The following is a 13,141-nucleotide window of genomic DNA, read 5'->3' on the forward strand; positions in this document are numbered from 1 at the left end:
CTGTCCTCTTCAACCATTTGAGCTAAAAAAAGCATGAATATAAACAGAAAAGTATTTTTATTGTTTGTCTAAAAATTCCTTCTCTTCTAAATCGTTTAGATTTCTCTTTGCTTGCTTTTTTTTTTTAAATCATCTCACTAGCTTTGCAGTTTTCTTTGCAAAACTCTTGGGCCCGTAAGAAACAACATATATATACACATACATATACAAGTCACATAATTTCTCATGCTAAAGCAAATAAAGTTGCACAAATTTTAGCATCAGGCTGAAGGCCTTTAATTTCTTCAAAGAAGCAAAGAAAGAACTCAAATCTCATTAAAGAGTAAGGGGTTTTTACACTATAAATCTTATTATTAGATGAAGGAAATAATGAGAAAAGTTGGGGGGGATTGTAAGGGATACTAGAAGCTATTCCTACTACCAACTCACTAGTATTCACTAGGTAATGGATCCCGGCTGGATTTCTCCTAATTTCCACGTCTCTTATAAAAATTCACAGCTGATCAAGTTGTAGCTTTAACAAGAGTGAAAGGTTACTTTGTTTGTATCAAGTAGGCTTTTTAAGTCTTCCTAGTAAAGGTGTGAGTTCTCAGAATAAACATACACACCTTGTACTGCAAGGATGCAAGTTAATGCATTGCAAGTTAATGGTTTGCAAAGTGCTTGAGAACTTGGAGGGAGGCATCCCAGTAATGCAGAGTATTTTGTTTTACTTCTACTAAGCGACAGCGCTCTTGTTAGCTGGTTTAGCTATTTGTAGTGTATTCTTTTTAAAATTGCTAATCACAGTGTTAGGCGATGCTGGAATCCTTCAGAGGTGTAAAGGTCTGGTTTTTTCTGCACTACAGACACTCTACTTCTGTGTGCATCCATACGTGTATTATGTATACCAATCCTAATTGAAAACGTATTTACAAAATACGGTTAAATCAATGCTAAAGGAAAACTTAGTATGACTACAGGTAGTTAAGTGTCCTTCTAGGAAGGTTACAGATATGTTTCCATAACTGTTCTCCTGTTTTAATGAAGGAGCTTCTTTTCTAAAGTGTAAATGCAAGGTTCTTGGAGGGCCTGAGAGGATCTTTTCAAACCCTTACAGTTCCTGCTCCTAGAAATTAAGAACTTTTAATCTAATGTTGTAGAAAGAATCAGAATTTCTTCAAATTTGACCATGTCAAAAAATTTTCTATAAGACGACTCAGATAACAAGGATTAATTAACTGGTACATCAATAGCTTCAGTCAGTTCCTAAAGGGAGGTCTACTTCAATCCCAGGATCATTGTTACTCAGTTCTAACTGCTTCTACCTAAAGTAATAATGAACCTAATTAATCATTATAAGAACTTGAGGCTATTCCTGTGGAAGCTAAGACAGTCTGATTGCTTTAGGTTTTTTTTTCCATTGACTTGCTCTTTTTTTGACTGGTATCATCAGTAAGGAGCAGCCATAAGATACTTTAGTCAAATGGATTGTCACAATTATCATTTGTCAAAACTGGCTATGTCAAAGGGCATCTCACTGCTCCCCTTCCAAAGATGTGTGCGAGCAGGAGTAAAAATAAAGTACTGCTTTCTTCTTACGTGGAGTAGCAAAACTCTCTTGCTCAAGCTGTCACATAATAAATCCCCTACCGAAACAACTCTCACTTTTCATTTACCTTTGACATTGCAATGGGTGGTTGCCATCTACTGGTCTCAAAACAATAAGGCAGCTTTGTCCAGTGAAACATGGCTCACTCTACATTTTGTTTTGATATTTTGCATTACTGATTAAAAAAGAAACCCTACAATAAGTCTTAGTTCTTCAATATTAAGGTAACACAAATAGAGAGTATACTTGAGTCGTGAATGAAAATTCTCCTTAATGTGTTTAGGGCTATTTTTATCCCAGTAATAGCTACAAGGACTAGAGAAAGCTAATTTAAGGTAAAGGCCAATGTCAGTGGTAAGAACTAGACAAAACATGTGGGCAAATATTTTGCAATATTTAATTTCAGGTCCCAGGAGTGGTATTTGGAACACAGTTACGGGCTTGGCTTCCCTGTCCCATGCTTGGGAAAGAGTTATAAATCTCAGAATGGGGATTAAAAATAACCCACAATTTGAGTACGGAGTGGCCAAAGCCATTGCCGGTAACTTTCTTCAGAGGTAGACAACAATATTATACTTACAAAATTGCGCAGGGATCGAGATTTTATTTTTTTAAATACAAAAAAACCCAAACCCAAACCCCAAGTTTTATGAGATGAACTAAGGGTTAGAGAATTCATCCAGGACATAAGATGGGGGTTCAATGGCCTTCTCTACTCAAAAACATGGAAACCCACAAATCCAGATTGAATACCTTCACCTCAAATGCAGGCTTTGAGCTGCAACTGCAGGCAGATCTTGGTACCTGCACTTGTGATATAAGTAGAGATGCCTGCTTGAAAAGAGGGAGGAAACAAAGGCTAAGAAAGTGGAGGTTTGAAATAGGTCTTGAGCCCAGAAGAAAAAATGGGGCAGGAGAAAAGATGTCCCAAGTGCCCTGTGTGAAAACAGGAGAAGGAAAGAGGATGCATTTAGAGGTGTCTGCCTGGGGAAGGGGTGCCCTATAGTGTTTGACTCTAAGCCTCTACCTCCCCAAGTGCGTCCTGGTTCTTCTCACATCTGAGCCCCCAAACAGCGCAGCTTTGGGCCTCCACCCCGCTGGAGAAGACCTGGACTCCCCATGTCCTTTTGTGGTGCTGTCAGCCCCTGTGCGCCCAGGGGCCAGCAGCGCTCGGTTGCCCCCAAGGGACCAGGGCCCCTGGCATGCCTTGCAGCAAAGAAGCTCTGGCTGGGACTATAAAAATGCCAACGTGAGCTGCAGCTAACAAAAAAAAAAAAACAGCTTGGGCTACTGGGAGTAGGATGAGGGAAAAAAAGGCATTTTTTAGGATGCATGACATCCCTAGGCTTCACAACAAGAATAATCACTAAAACGGAGCTTGTTTAAGTTTGGACAGTAACTGCCTTTCCCTGTCATGTTACAATAGCAGATCTGAGCCCAGGGGATTAAGAGGGAATCTAAAAAACAAGAATTTACCGTAAACTGGGTTAGTGCTTCCTGTCTGGGTCTGCAGACAGCCTGCAGCAGGGGCCACAGAAAGGTGAGCTGGAGGCTCCCCGCTCTCATTCAGTAAGAGCTCAGCATATTCTGGTTCTGCAGCTATTAAACTTTGAAATATTTGCTTTCGTTTTACAGATATTCTGCATTAAAACATATTTGGTATCCCACATGTTGCTAATCAGATACTGAACATTTTGTTTAGTTATCTTACTGCATTCAGGTGGAAGCTACTAGTGTCGTACTGCCTGTTCTCTGTGCTGCTCTATGGAGCTGGGCATAGGGCAACAACAGTCCCACTCTTATACGTTACATGAATGTACTCTTAAAAAAAAGAACTGTTACAGAAAATAGTGATGGAATAACACAAAGTAAGAACCACAGCTGAAAATAAAATAATTACAACTTTCATGAGTACTGGTCCCAGCCGCTGCTTGGAAAGGTCAAGAGTTGTGACTTAAAGTTCAGTTTACAAACATTTTATTTTTATTAGAAATATAAAATAATTATTAGAAAGGTTTATAATAAAACTAGAACAGATAATGCTGCTTCTGATATGATTAGAATAGCATTCTGAAGCTAAACAAGCACATAAGGATTGCATTTTTACCACTAGACATTGCAGACATTAGAAACCAATAAAACAAGAGAAGATCCTCAGCAAAGAAGATCTCAATCCTAAAACTGAGAGCAACAGAAGAGTATCTGTGTAGGTGTTTATTCCCCAGGCTGGTGGAGCAGTGACTTCACAAAAAAAAAAAAAAAAAAAAAACCAAAACTGCAAAAAAATCAACAGTCTTAGATGCTGGCTCCAGGATTCCACATTTTGGCACTGCAGGCAGTTACTGTATCAAGTGCCATTGCTACATTTTCTTTCACTCACTGAGGGAGTATTATACAAATTTCTTCCCTCATTCCTGTTTACATCCGTATTTCCTGATTTTATGGCTATATATATACACAGGGTATAAATGTGTATACATACACAGCATTCCAAACCTGTTCTGTTTTATTTTCCTTTTCCTATCAGTGCTTTAAATTAGCCTCAACAATTTCTTTGTATTTGTTTGTACTCTTAAGAACTCCTTCTAAATTTTGGAATTAATTTTTAATTTATTTATTAGGTTTCATTCAAGATTAGATTATCTTGTCCTTTATGAAGTCTGTTTTGCAGAATCATTATCAAATGAATGCTGTCATTTTAAATAGCAGAATACAAAATAAACATTTTCATTAAAACTTTCTACCAAGCAAGGGAAAACCAGAATTAAAACATGGCTATATTTTCAACTTTGAAATTCTGTTTAATCAGTGAAATCTATTCCTACATTTATGAGTAGATGTATAATAATACTTTCACTAATACTAAATAGTTTTATTATTTTTGAAACAAACTTTTACAAAACATGCTTAGAGCTTAACCTGTAACTTTACATTCACTGTGTTAGGTATCATTTCATAATAAAATAGTGTCCTCTGTATGATTCTTGTCAAAAGCATCATAATAATACTGGCCCAAATAATTCCAGTTTTTCTTAGGTAAAAAGGGGACACAGTAACTGAAGGTACTTAAGTTAGTGCCTTAAAGATTTCACCAAAACTGATACCTATTTTTTAATGAAGCCCTGGACCAGAAGTGACATTTAAGGCCCACAGAAGGCAGCTCCCTTCCCCAGCCCACCCCACTGCTGCCGTGACAGCATCTTCCTCCCAACAACCCAAACGACGGCAGGGCTGTTTGCCTTCCTGCCTTTTTTGTTCTTCTTATTCACTGGAGCAAAAGGGAGGGAGCATCCAGCTTTGGTAGCGCAGTAGAGCAGAGGACCTGTGTGGAGGACTAGGAAAGACACTCAGAGAGAACTGTAGCCAGTAAGAAAAACAGGGTAACATTGTTTGCAGCAGCTCCTGAAAGTCGTCTGGGCTGCCTCTGCCTGTTTGCTTTCTCTCCGCCACAGCATGAAGTGCAGGGTGGGGCTGGGTAGGCTTATCCCTGCATCGCACCAACTGCTGTCAACACGTGTGGGACAGATCAGATCACTCTTCCACTGCTCTTCCCCCGCGCTGGGGTGGGATGTGCTTCAGCACGCAGTCAGGGCCAGCGTGAGGTCAGGCTTTGCCCCTGCGTGCCCAAAACATTTCGTTTGTGGAGTAGGTATAGGCTGTACGATGGGCTCTGGGCCATACTTAGAGCACCGAGGAGTTGATCTCCTGCGATAAGCTTAGTCAGGGACAAGGGGGCTCCACCTGCCTCCATGCCAGTTACTGCCTAGCTTCTCAAAAAGCTAGGACAAGGGATTAATTTTCACACTCTGTTTAATTATAACCTCACTTTGATTCTGCCAAATACCAAGGGAAAAAAAAAATGTTTGCCTGGAAAAGTCACATAGGTTATGACACTCTTTTATATCTCTGACTGGTGGTTTATGAAGTTGTAACAAACGTATTTTGCAGCTAATGCTTCGTCTTGTACAATTTTACCAATAGGAAAACTAATGATCTCGGGAAGATAGTGATGTGTTGAGATTGTAATTACTCCCATCTGTATGTTTTGGTTAAAGTTATAAATAGATATGAATAAAAGGAAGGATAAAACGGATTACACATCTTTTCTTGGCCTTCCAGGGGAAGTATGTGTGGGAGATGGGAACCAGGTTTTAATTCCATTTGGTAAATTTTCACTTGAGATTGTATGAAGAAAAGAACTGTGCTTAAAGGCTTGGAGGACTCTTTCTGGTCCCAGATCATAGCTTCCTAATTGCCCTTGTCAGTGATGCAGTCAGCTGATAAATTCATGGCGTAATGATGATGTCCGAGAATCACTCTGAAGTAGTATTGTTCTCCTGAATGCAAATTGGATGAATCTACAGATGTTGTCTTCTAATTCTTAGCCCTTAGCCAAAATGAATGGAAAGGTACTCATATTTACACATACAAACTTCCTGTTTTGCAGTCCACTAACAGGATGTATTACGAGGGAAGAAGAAGTTTTCCAGCTGAACTGGATTTCCATCTGGCGCCAGCTCAAGCCAGTAGGCAAAGCATGCCGCAGGCTGCAGGGTGTGGTCTGGTGCCTACTTATCCAGTGCCAGGGAAATGGGAATTGATTATTCCCGTTTGAACAGCTAATCTCTGCTTCCCACTTGCAAAGCTCTTTGCTCTGTGTTACAGGAATGGCAAAGGTATAGCTGGGTGGGTGGTGGGTTCCTCCCCCAGCAGCTCCTGAAGGAAAACAAAGCGCTGCTCTTCCTTCTTGCCCTGCCTTTTCTATTTTCTGCTACAGACGCAGGCTCACCCTTAGGCCCCCACCCCAGCACTGGGGTGTGCGGATGCACGAACGGCTGTTGGGCCCTGATAGGAGATTAGCTGAAGACAGGGGTCCTGTACTGCAAGGGAGGGAGAGCTGACTCAGAAACAGAACTTGAATTTTGCAGTATTAAAAAATACATTATTTAAGCTCGACGAATTTTTTGTTTTGTCCTGTGTTTGACTAACTGCCTAGGAAGAGGGATGCATTGGAAACAGAAGAGGTACTTCAGAAGTCTGTAAAACCTGCAGATATAGGTAAGTCCACATATGTATGAATACACTGTCGCTATTTATGTAATACTTTATGCAATACATGCACAACATTGACACCTACTTTTCAGTATTACAGTGCTCAACCGTCTTGTTTATGCTCAGGAAACAAGCTAGGATTTCCCTTCCTGAATATATCTCTGGCATTGTATATTCACTGCGCTATGCCTTGTTGCTCTGAAGGCATGTTTGGCATAGAATAAGGTTTGGTTTCTCTGCATGGAAATGGGGGCCAGTGGTGATGTCTTCATGCTATAATGGTGAATCAGAACGGGGGTCTTAACTAGCTCCAAGCTAATATGTCTGTGCAGTGTTTTGGTATTCAAATGATGGGTCCAGGCATGTAGACATATCTTGTTGCTTGTGGTCAGCCCTCTTGACACTGTGTAAGAACAGGAAATTCTGGGGAGCTTCAGGTATGGTTAAGATAGATAGAAGAAAAATACATAGTCTAGTGATTACACCACAAGACCAGACGTGACCACAGATGCCCAATGTTACCCTAAGCAAAGTCCACTTGGTGTTGGGCTGCTTCTTCAGAGCGGTATCAGAAGAACCTACTGCAGTTGGGAGGATCAGTATTCGATACGGCAAGAGGTAGAAGGGTGTTGATGAACCTAGACGACAAATTATGTAAGCCAAAGTACTGTTGCAGATCTTTCTTCTAGTTTATCCTCTGTACTATGGCTTCTTATTTTTGAAGACACAGAATTTCTAGTTCATGCAAGTTAAGTTGGTGAGACTTTTGCAACAACATTAAACTTACGGATATGCTTTTAGGATTCTTAGAATGTTTTTCCTTAGGACAGAAAAAAACCCACCTGCATTCTTCTCACTTTTCCTTGTTCGGATATGGTTGAACTATCTTATTCTAAGTGTACAAAAAAAATACTGCCTCTTATTCAGAGCTCTTGTGATCGCTTCCATTGCCTGGGATGTATCTTTGAACTTTTTTCCCTTTTTAGAAATTAGAGTGTTTACTCATTGCTGCTTAATGTATTAAATGAGTGGGAATCAATTTGATGCTCATCTTTAAGGTTTCATTTTTTGTACTGAGTATGGTATGTGATCTTCAGTTCTAAGAGCCACAGTCTTCTTTCAGTGTGAAGAGTTCCTGGAACTTAATTCTCCACTGGAAAGAAAAATATACTTCTATTGAGACACGCTGCAGGCTTTTTTCTTAAGATAAGCACTGATAGCCACTCTGTTGTGAACAAAGTGAATGTGAAGCTAAAAAACAGCTGGCGTTATCTCTGGCTTTGCCATTCCAAAGCTATTCACATTCATGCACATGAAATGATGCCATTAGTTCCTCTTGTTGCGTTACAATGACTGTCTCTGGTGGCTGTGACTCTGAGGTATGTTTATGAAGCTTGTTTATACCTCAGCCAATTATGAGGGGGTGAATGACTCAGGGACAAAAGTTGTCTTGCCGGTGAAATGAGTCTTCAGCTGACACCTTCTCGGCCGTTCTAGCACAGACTTACTCAGGAAAGCACTTCCACGAGAGACACTTCTTCCTGGGGACAAGTTCATGAAGGTACGTGTTGCAGGGCTGTGCACTCCATTCGCTGACACCTCCTCTCATGCATTTCTTTTAAACCTCTTGCAGAACAGCTTCTTTGGAAAAGCTGATCATGTCTACAGGAGCAATGACCGTGTAACTGAATGGCAAGTCAGCATCCTCGCATCTTAGAACAGTAGTATAGTAATGAGTAAGTCCAAAAATGGAATAAGTGACAAAATTTATTATAATTCAGCTGTGAATTTTCTGTTGGTCCTAAACTGAAGTGTTCTCATTTGCACTAGCTCAGTATGTTATGCCAGTTGCTAGCTAGTCAAGAAAAAAAACCAACAACAGAATAGATGGTCTTCTTTGAAGAAACTTACAGTTGCACAGACAGGTAGGGGAAACAAATGGAAATACTACCACAATTTTGAGCAATAGAGGAGACTGGGCTTTTCAGCACACTGAGAGTCTGGCTGTTGTCAAATGGGTTTACAGGAATCATACTGAAACAAGGCCTTTTTGTACCAGTTTTTGTATTAAATGGGAAATTTGAAGGACGCTAATGTAACTCAGAAGAGTTCTTCCCACACATGGGGAAAAAGCCTAAAGATGTGTAGTTTTAAACATTAAAATTGGACAATGGATGCAGTTGCGTATAGTGGGCCAAATGTTTCTGTATCACAAGAGAACGGGTTGAGACAGGAATAGGCTGTGAAGGTGGTAGGAATTCAGGCAACAGTATTGGTACAGTGAGATGTAGCAGGAGCTGAGTTAATGAACAGGTTATGTGGCCAAAAGCAATAGAACAGAAGAGTCAACCCTGAGTTAGCATGGTGAATGGTTATGGCAGGGAAAGGCTGTGTCTGGGAAGCAATGGTGGGGCAAAAGGATGTGCAGATGGGAAAGTCACTGTACGAGGAGTCTGTGGCTTATAAGCACATTTCTCTGAGGCCCTGGGGAGAGGCTAGCCAAAGGGGACGCTGGGCCCACTGGGCCTTCTTATCTCAGTAAACCCTCCTATGTGTTACGGTCACTGCTGGCCTAAAACATGAAATACCGACCGATTCCTGTAGCAATGCATTTAGCAGCAAGTCTTGTGAATGTAGTATTTCAGACCCATTGATTTTTTAATTAATTAGTTGCACGTCTGTTGACAAAGTGGAATCCAGAATTGTGCATTGGGTGCCTAGATTTGCTACACAGTATGTGGGAAAATTAATAACTTCAGAATGGGATCTGTTCCTCTAAATGCATGAAACACACGTCCGCCTCAGCGTATCTTACAGAGATGTAGGTAACAAGGGACATGCTAAGGATGTAAACCACCATTCCAGGGCCCTTCTGTGGAACGTGGACAGATAGCTCTAATTGCTTTTGAGCTGCAGTGCTGTGCTTCTGTGAGGGTGGTAGGTAATTAACTGCGGCTGTTCTTTCAGAGAACTGAACGAGGCCCACCTATTTATGACTGCTCCTCTTAAGCAGTCAGATGGTAGTTAGACTGGGGCTTAGACTGGGAGTAGTTAGACTTGGGAGTTGGACTAGAGGATCATTAAAGGTCCCTTCCATCCCAAACCATTCTATGATTCTATGACTGCAAGGCCAGCAAGGCCATTAAGTAGAAGATCCGAGATTAAAATCTTGAATTCTTCCCTGCAGAACAGCCCAGCTGCAGCAGAGGGCAGCCAAAGGAGTCTGCTGATTTTCGGGACTCTCTCTAAGGAAGTCAGACCTGTGAATCTTGAGCAAGGGAATCAAATCTGGGTGCCCCCAGTCCTGGGAGTAAAGGGTGTTGCACACTTTTTTAAAAGAGTGCAACCTTTTGTAGGTATCTGCATCTTTTCTGGAGGTGCTTTGAGAAGGTCTACCACATCTAGGTTTTTTTCATTTCCACAGAGGAATACCTTGGTTTTAATTATTAGGGGTTAATTATTTGCAACCCTGCTAGATCTAACAGCACTGTCTGTCAAAACTGCTGGGGGACGTGGATGTCGTGGCACAGCAGCACAAATTCTGTTCACGCAGAGAATTTTAGGTCCCAAAGTTTGTGGCTTTAGAAAATGTAGACATCTTCAGGATTAGACACTAGCTGAGTGCGGGTGGGTAGGACTGCAGCTTTCAATTTCTGTGAGAGCTCTTCAATTAAGTTACTTGCCCAAGGTCTCATAGGAAGACTGTGGAGGAAGGCAACAGCATCCAGGTTTTCCATATCCTCGGGTACTTTTCCAAACTGTAGACTGTGTATTTGTTTAGTATTTTTCATTGAGGATGCTTATTCACAGAAAAAACAAAGCATAACTGTGTTAATGGAATTTATCTGAAACGTTTGGAGTGTAAGCAGAGCCCAGTCAGCTGTTAACACCTCCTTAAAAATAGGAATAGCTAGGAAAAGCATTTTGTAATGGGGTGATACCAAGTTAAACTATCTAAAGCATTAAGTACTTTTAAAGTTTCCACTCAGAACAAAGGTGAGAGAGAAAGACTTTTCTTGAACTATTTTAGTGTGAGCCAAAAACTTCAGTGCCATTATTAAATTTTGAGTGTGTGGTGGTGGGATTTTTTTGGTTTTTCTTTTTTTAGAAAAATACTTTAGAAAATAACCAAGTAATTGTATTTCTCAGATCAAATCCCAAACTGATTGCACCTGAACATTTTTCTGTTTCGTGATCAGGTTGGGTTTTTCAGTACTGAGAAGCAGACTGATGTAGAATTCATTCAAGCTTATGCTTATCAAATGCTTTTTGAGTCCTTCCTGAACATTTCATGCTTTATACAAACACTGACCAGAATTATCCAGGTCAAATAGGGTCCTCAAAAGGGTCTGAGCTGGAGAGCTGGTGTAAGTAGACCAGCTGCTGTACATGTTTGGGATGCCAAGGGCGTAACAGGGTTTTCTTCAGTCCCAGCCGGTCTGCATGAAGGGAAGGGCTGACTTGGAGGCTGTGACTTAGAGGCCTTCTCTCCTCAAGTAAGCAAAGGAATTGGCTTTTCAGCCCTGCAGCCTCCCTGGAGACAGCCCAAAGGTGGCAGTGGGACAGGACACTGGGGATCACAGGGATTAGCCACACGAGCAGCAGCAGACTGCAGGCATCTGGGTACTTAGCTGACTAGTATTAAGCCAAAGAAATAATTTTCATTTCTTGGGAAAACATTTCTACCTTTACCAGGAGCTGTGAACTTTCATGTTTTTAACCACATCTATAAATACTGAAAACAGTGAGGGTTTTTTCCTTCGAGACATCTCGGTTTTTAAGGATGCTGTTGGTAGTCACAGACATCTCATCGCCACAACGGCTGCTGCCAGCAGCAGCACCAGTGTACATGGCACTCCTGCAGCCTAACTCGGCTGCTCTCGCCCTGCGTACCCAGAACGGGTCACTGGGACTGGCAGAGCCTGCCTCCTTTCTGCCTACAGCAAAAAAAGGCCGGTAGCAGTGTTTTGAACAGCCGCCGCAGGACTGATAGCTGGGTTTTGTCTGAAGGCTTGATCTGCGGACAGCATCTGTGTGCTGTTTCCTGAAATGGAGTACTCTCTAACCAGACTCCTTTAAGAACTGGTAAAAAGGCAAAATAGTGGATTTTCTTGTGAAATCCGTATTTTAAAATGTCACCGACAGGCAGAGCTCCCTCTCTTTTTCAGGGGCTGCTAAAATATGTAGAATTTATGCTCGTAGTGAGTGAGGCTACTAAAAACCATCACTAGGAGTGTTTACTAGCATCCAGTACCGTATTTACCACCCAGCTGTATCAGAAATCCTGTATTTAACTCTCTCGAGGGCAGGAAATAATTGACTTTTTTTCCCAAAGTCATCACGCAGCAACTATCGGCACAGTAGTTAAGTAATAACTATGGTGATGCGTTCCTGTTTATTGTAAAAACAAGGTACCCTCCCCCCCCGGGGGTGCTGGGAGCGAGGCTCTCAGGAGCCACCGGGTACCCCTAAAAACGGGCCTCGCCTTCCCCTTTGTCTCGCCACCCCAGGCCTTCGGGCGGGCACCACCTCCCGGCGCCACCCCTCCCCGAAGGCGAAGAATGGAAAAGAGGGAAGAACCCCACAAAAGCCGTGTTTTGACCGGTTTGTTTGGCGGGAGGGAAGGGGACAGCCCCTTCTCTCGGTGTCCGCCCGGCGCGGCCGCGCTGAGGGGCGGGGGAAGCGGAGCGCTCGCGCCGGCCGGCCGGCGGCGCATGCGCGGTGCGGGGCGGAAGGGGCCGGGGGCCACCGCCTCCCTCTCCCTCGCTGCCTCCCTCCCGGGCTGGGGCGCGCAGGCGCTGTGGCGGCGGCAGGGGCGAGCGGCGGCGGCGGCGGCAGGTTTGCCGCGCTCTCGCAGTCCCTCTCCCTCCGTGCGCGCCGGGCTCGCCCTCCCGCCATGTTGTTGTGAGCCCCTCGCGGCCGAAGGGGGGGAGGGGAGGCAGGAAGGAGAGGTGCCGAGAGGAGGAGGAGGAGGGCGGCGGGCCGGCGGGCGGGCAGGGGTGTCCCAGGGCCCGCTCCGGCTCCATCGCAGCGAGCAGCGCCGCCAGCCAGCCCGTGAGTATTCTCGGGGGCCGGGACCGCGCTGGCTAGGCCGCGGGCGGGCGGAGCGGGCGGACGGGCCCCCCTTCCTCCAGCCCCCTTTTGTCTCCGGCCTCGGCTGCGCGCCGAGGGAGGGGAGGGGAGAGGGAGGGGAGAAGGAGGGCGGGAGGGGGCCATGTTGTGGCAGGTCACCGGGCGGCGCGGGGCCTGCTCGGCGGCCGCCTGCGCCTCGCCGCCTTTGTGTCCTCCCGGCTCGCCGGGGAGCGGCGCCGAGGTGGGGAGGGAGCGCCGTGAGGGGAGGCGGAGGCGGCGGCGGCGCCGTCGGAGTGAGGGGGGCGGCGATGCTGGGAGGGGGGACAGGCATTGTGCTCTTGGCGAGCCGAGGGGGACGGGGACTTGGGGGAGCAGCTTCCATCCCAGCGGGGTCTGGGGGGCGAAGCTGTTGCCTGAGAGAAGCCT

General features: G+C 44.1%; 1 protein-coding gene across 9 annotated transcripts in view; it reads left to right on the forward strand.

Moving 5' to 3' along the window:
- The first annotated feature begins 6,508 nt into the window (after nt 1–6,508).
- Nucleotides 6,509–13,141, forward strand: part of PUM2 (pumilio RNA binding family member 2) — a 77,187-nt gene continuing 70,554 nt past the window's right edge. For 7 of the 9 annotated variants that reach the window (XM_075497857.1, XM_075497860.1, XM_075497853.1 and 4 more), the window contains exon 1: nt 12,610–12,697. The gene's annotated coding sequence lies outside the window, so the exon portion shown is untranslated. Of the gene's footprint in view, nt 6,650–12,609; nt 12,698–12,858; nt 12,957–13,141 lie in introns of those variants that run through there. The other 2 variants (XM_075497855.1, XM_075497854.1) reach the window with 2 other exon arrangements.

The sequence above is a fragment of the Mycteria americana genome, chromosome 3, assembly GCF_035582795.1.
Source record: "Mycteria americana isolate JAX WOST 10 ecotype Jacksonville Zoo and Gardens chromosome 3, USCA_MyAme_1.0, whole genome shotgun sequence".
Lineage (NCBI taxonomy): Eukaryota > Metazoa > Chordata > Aves > Ciconiiformes > Ciconiidae > Mycteria > Mycteria americana.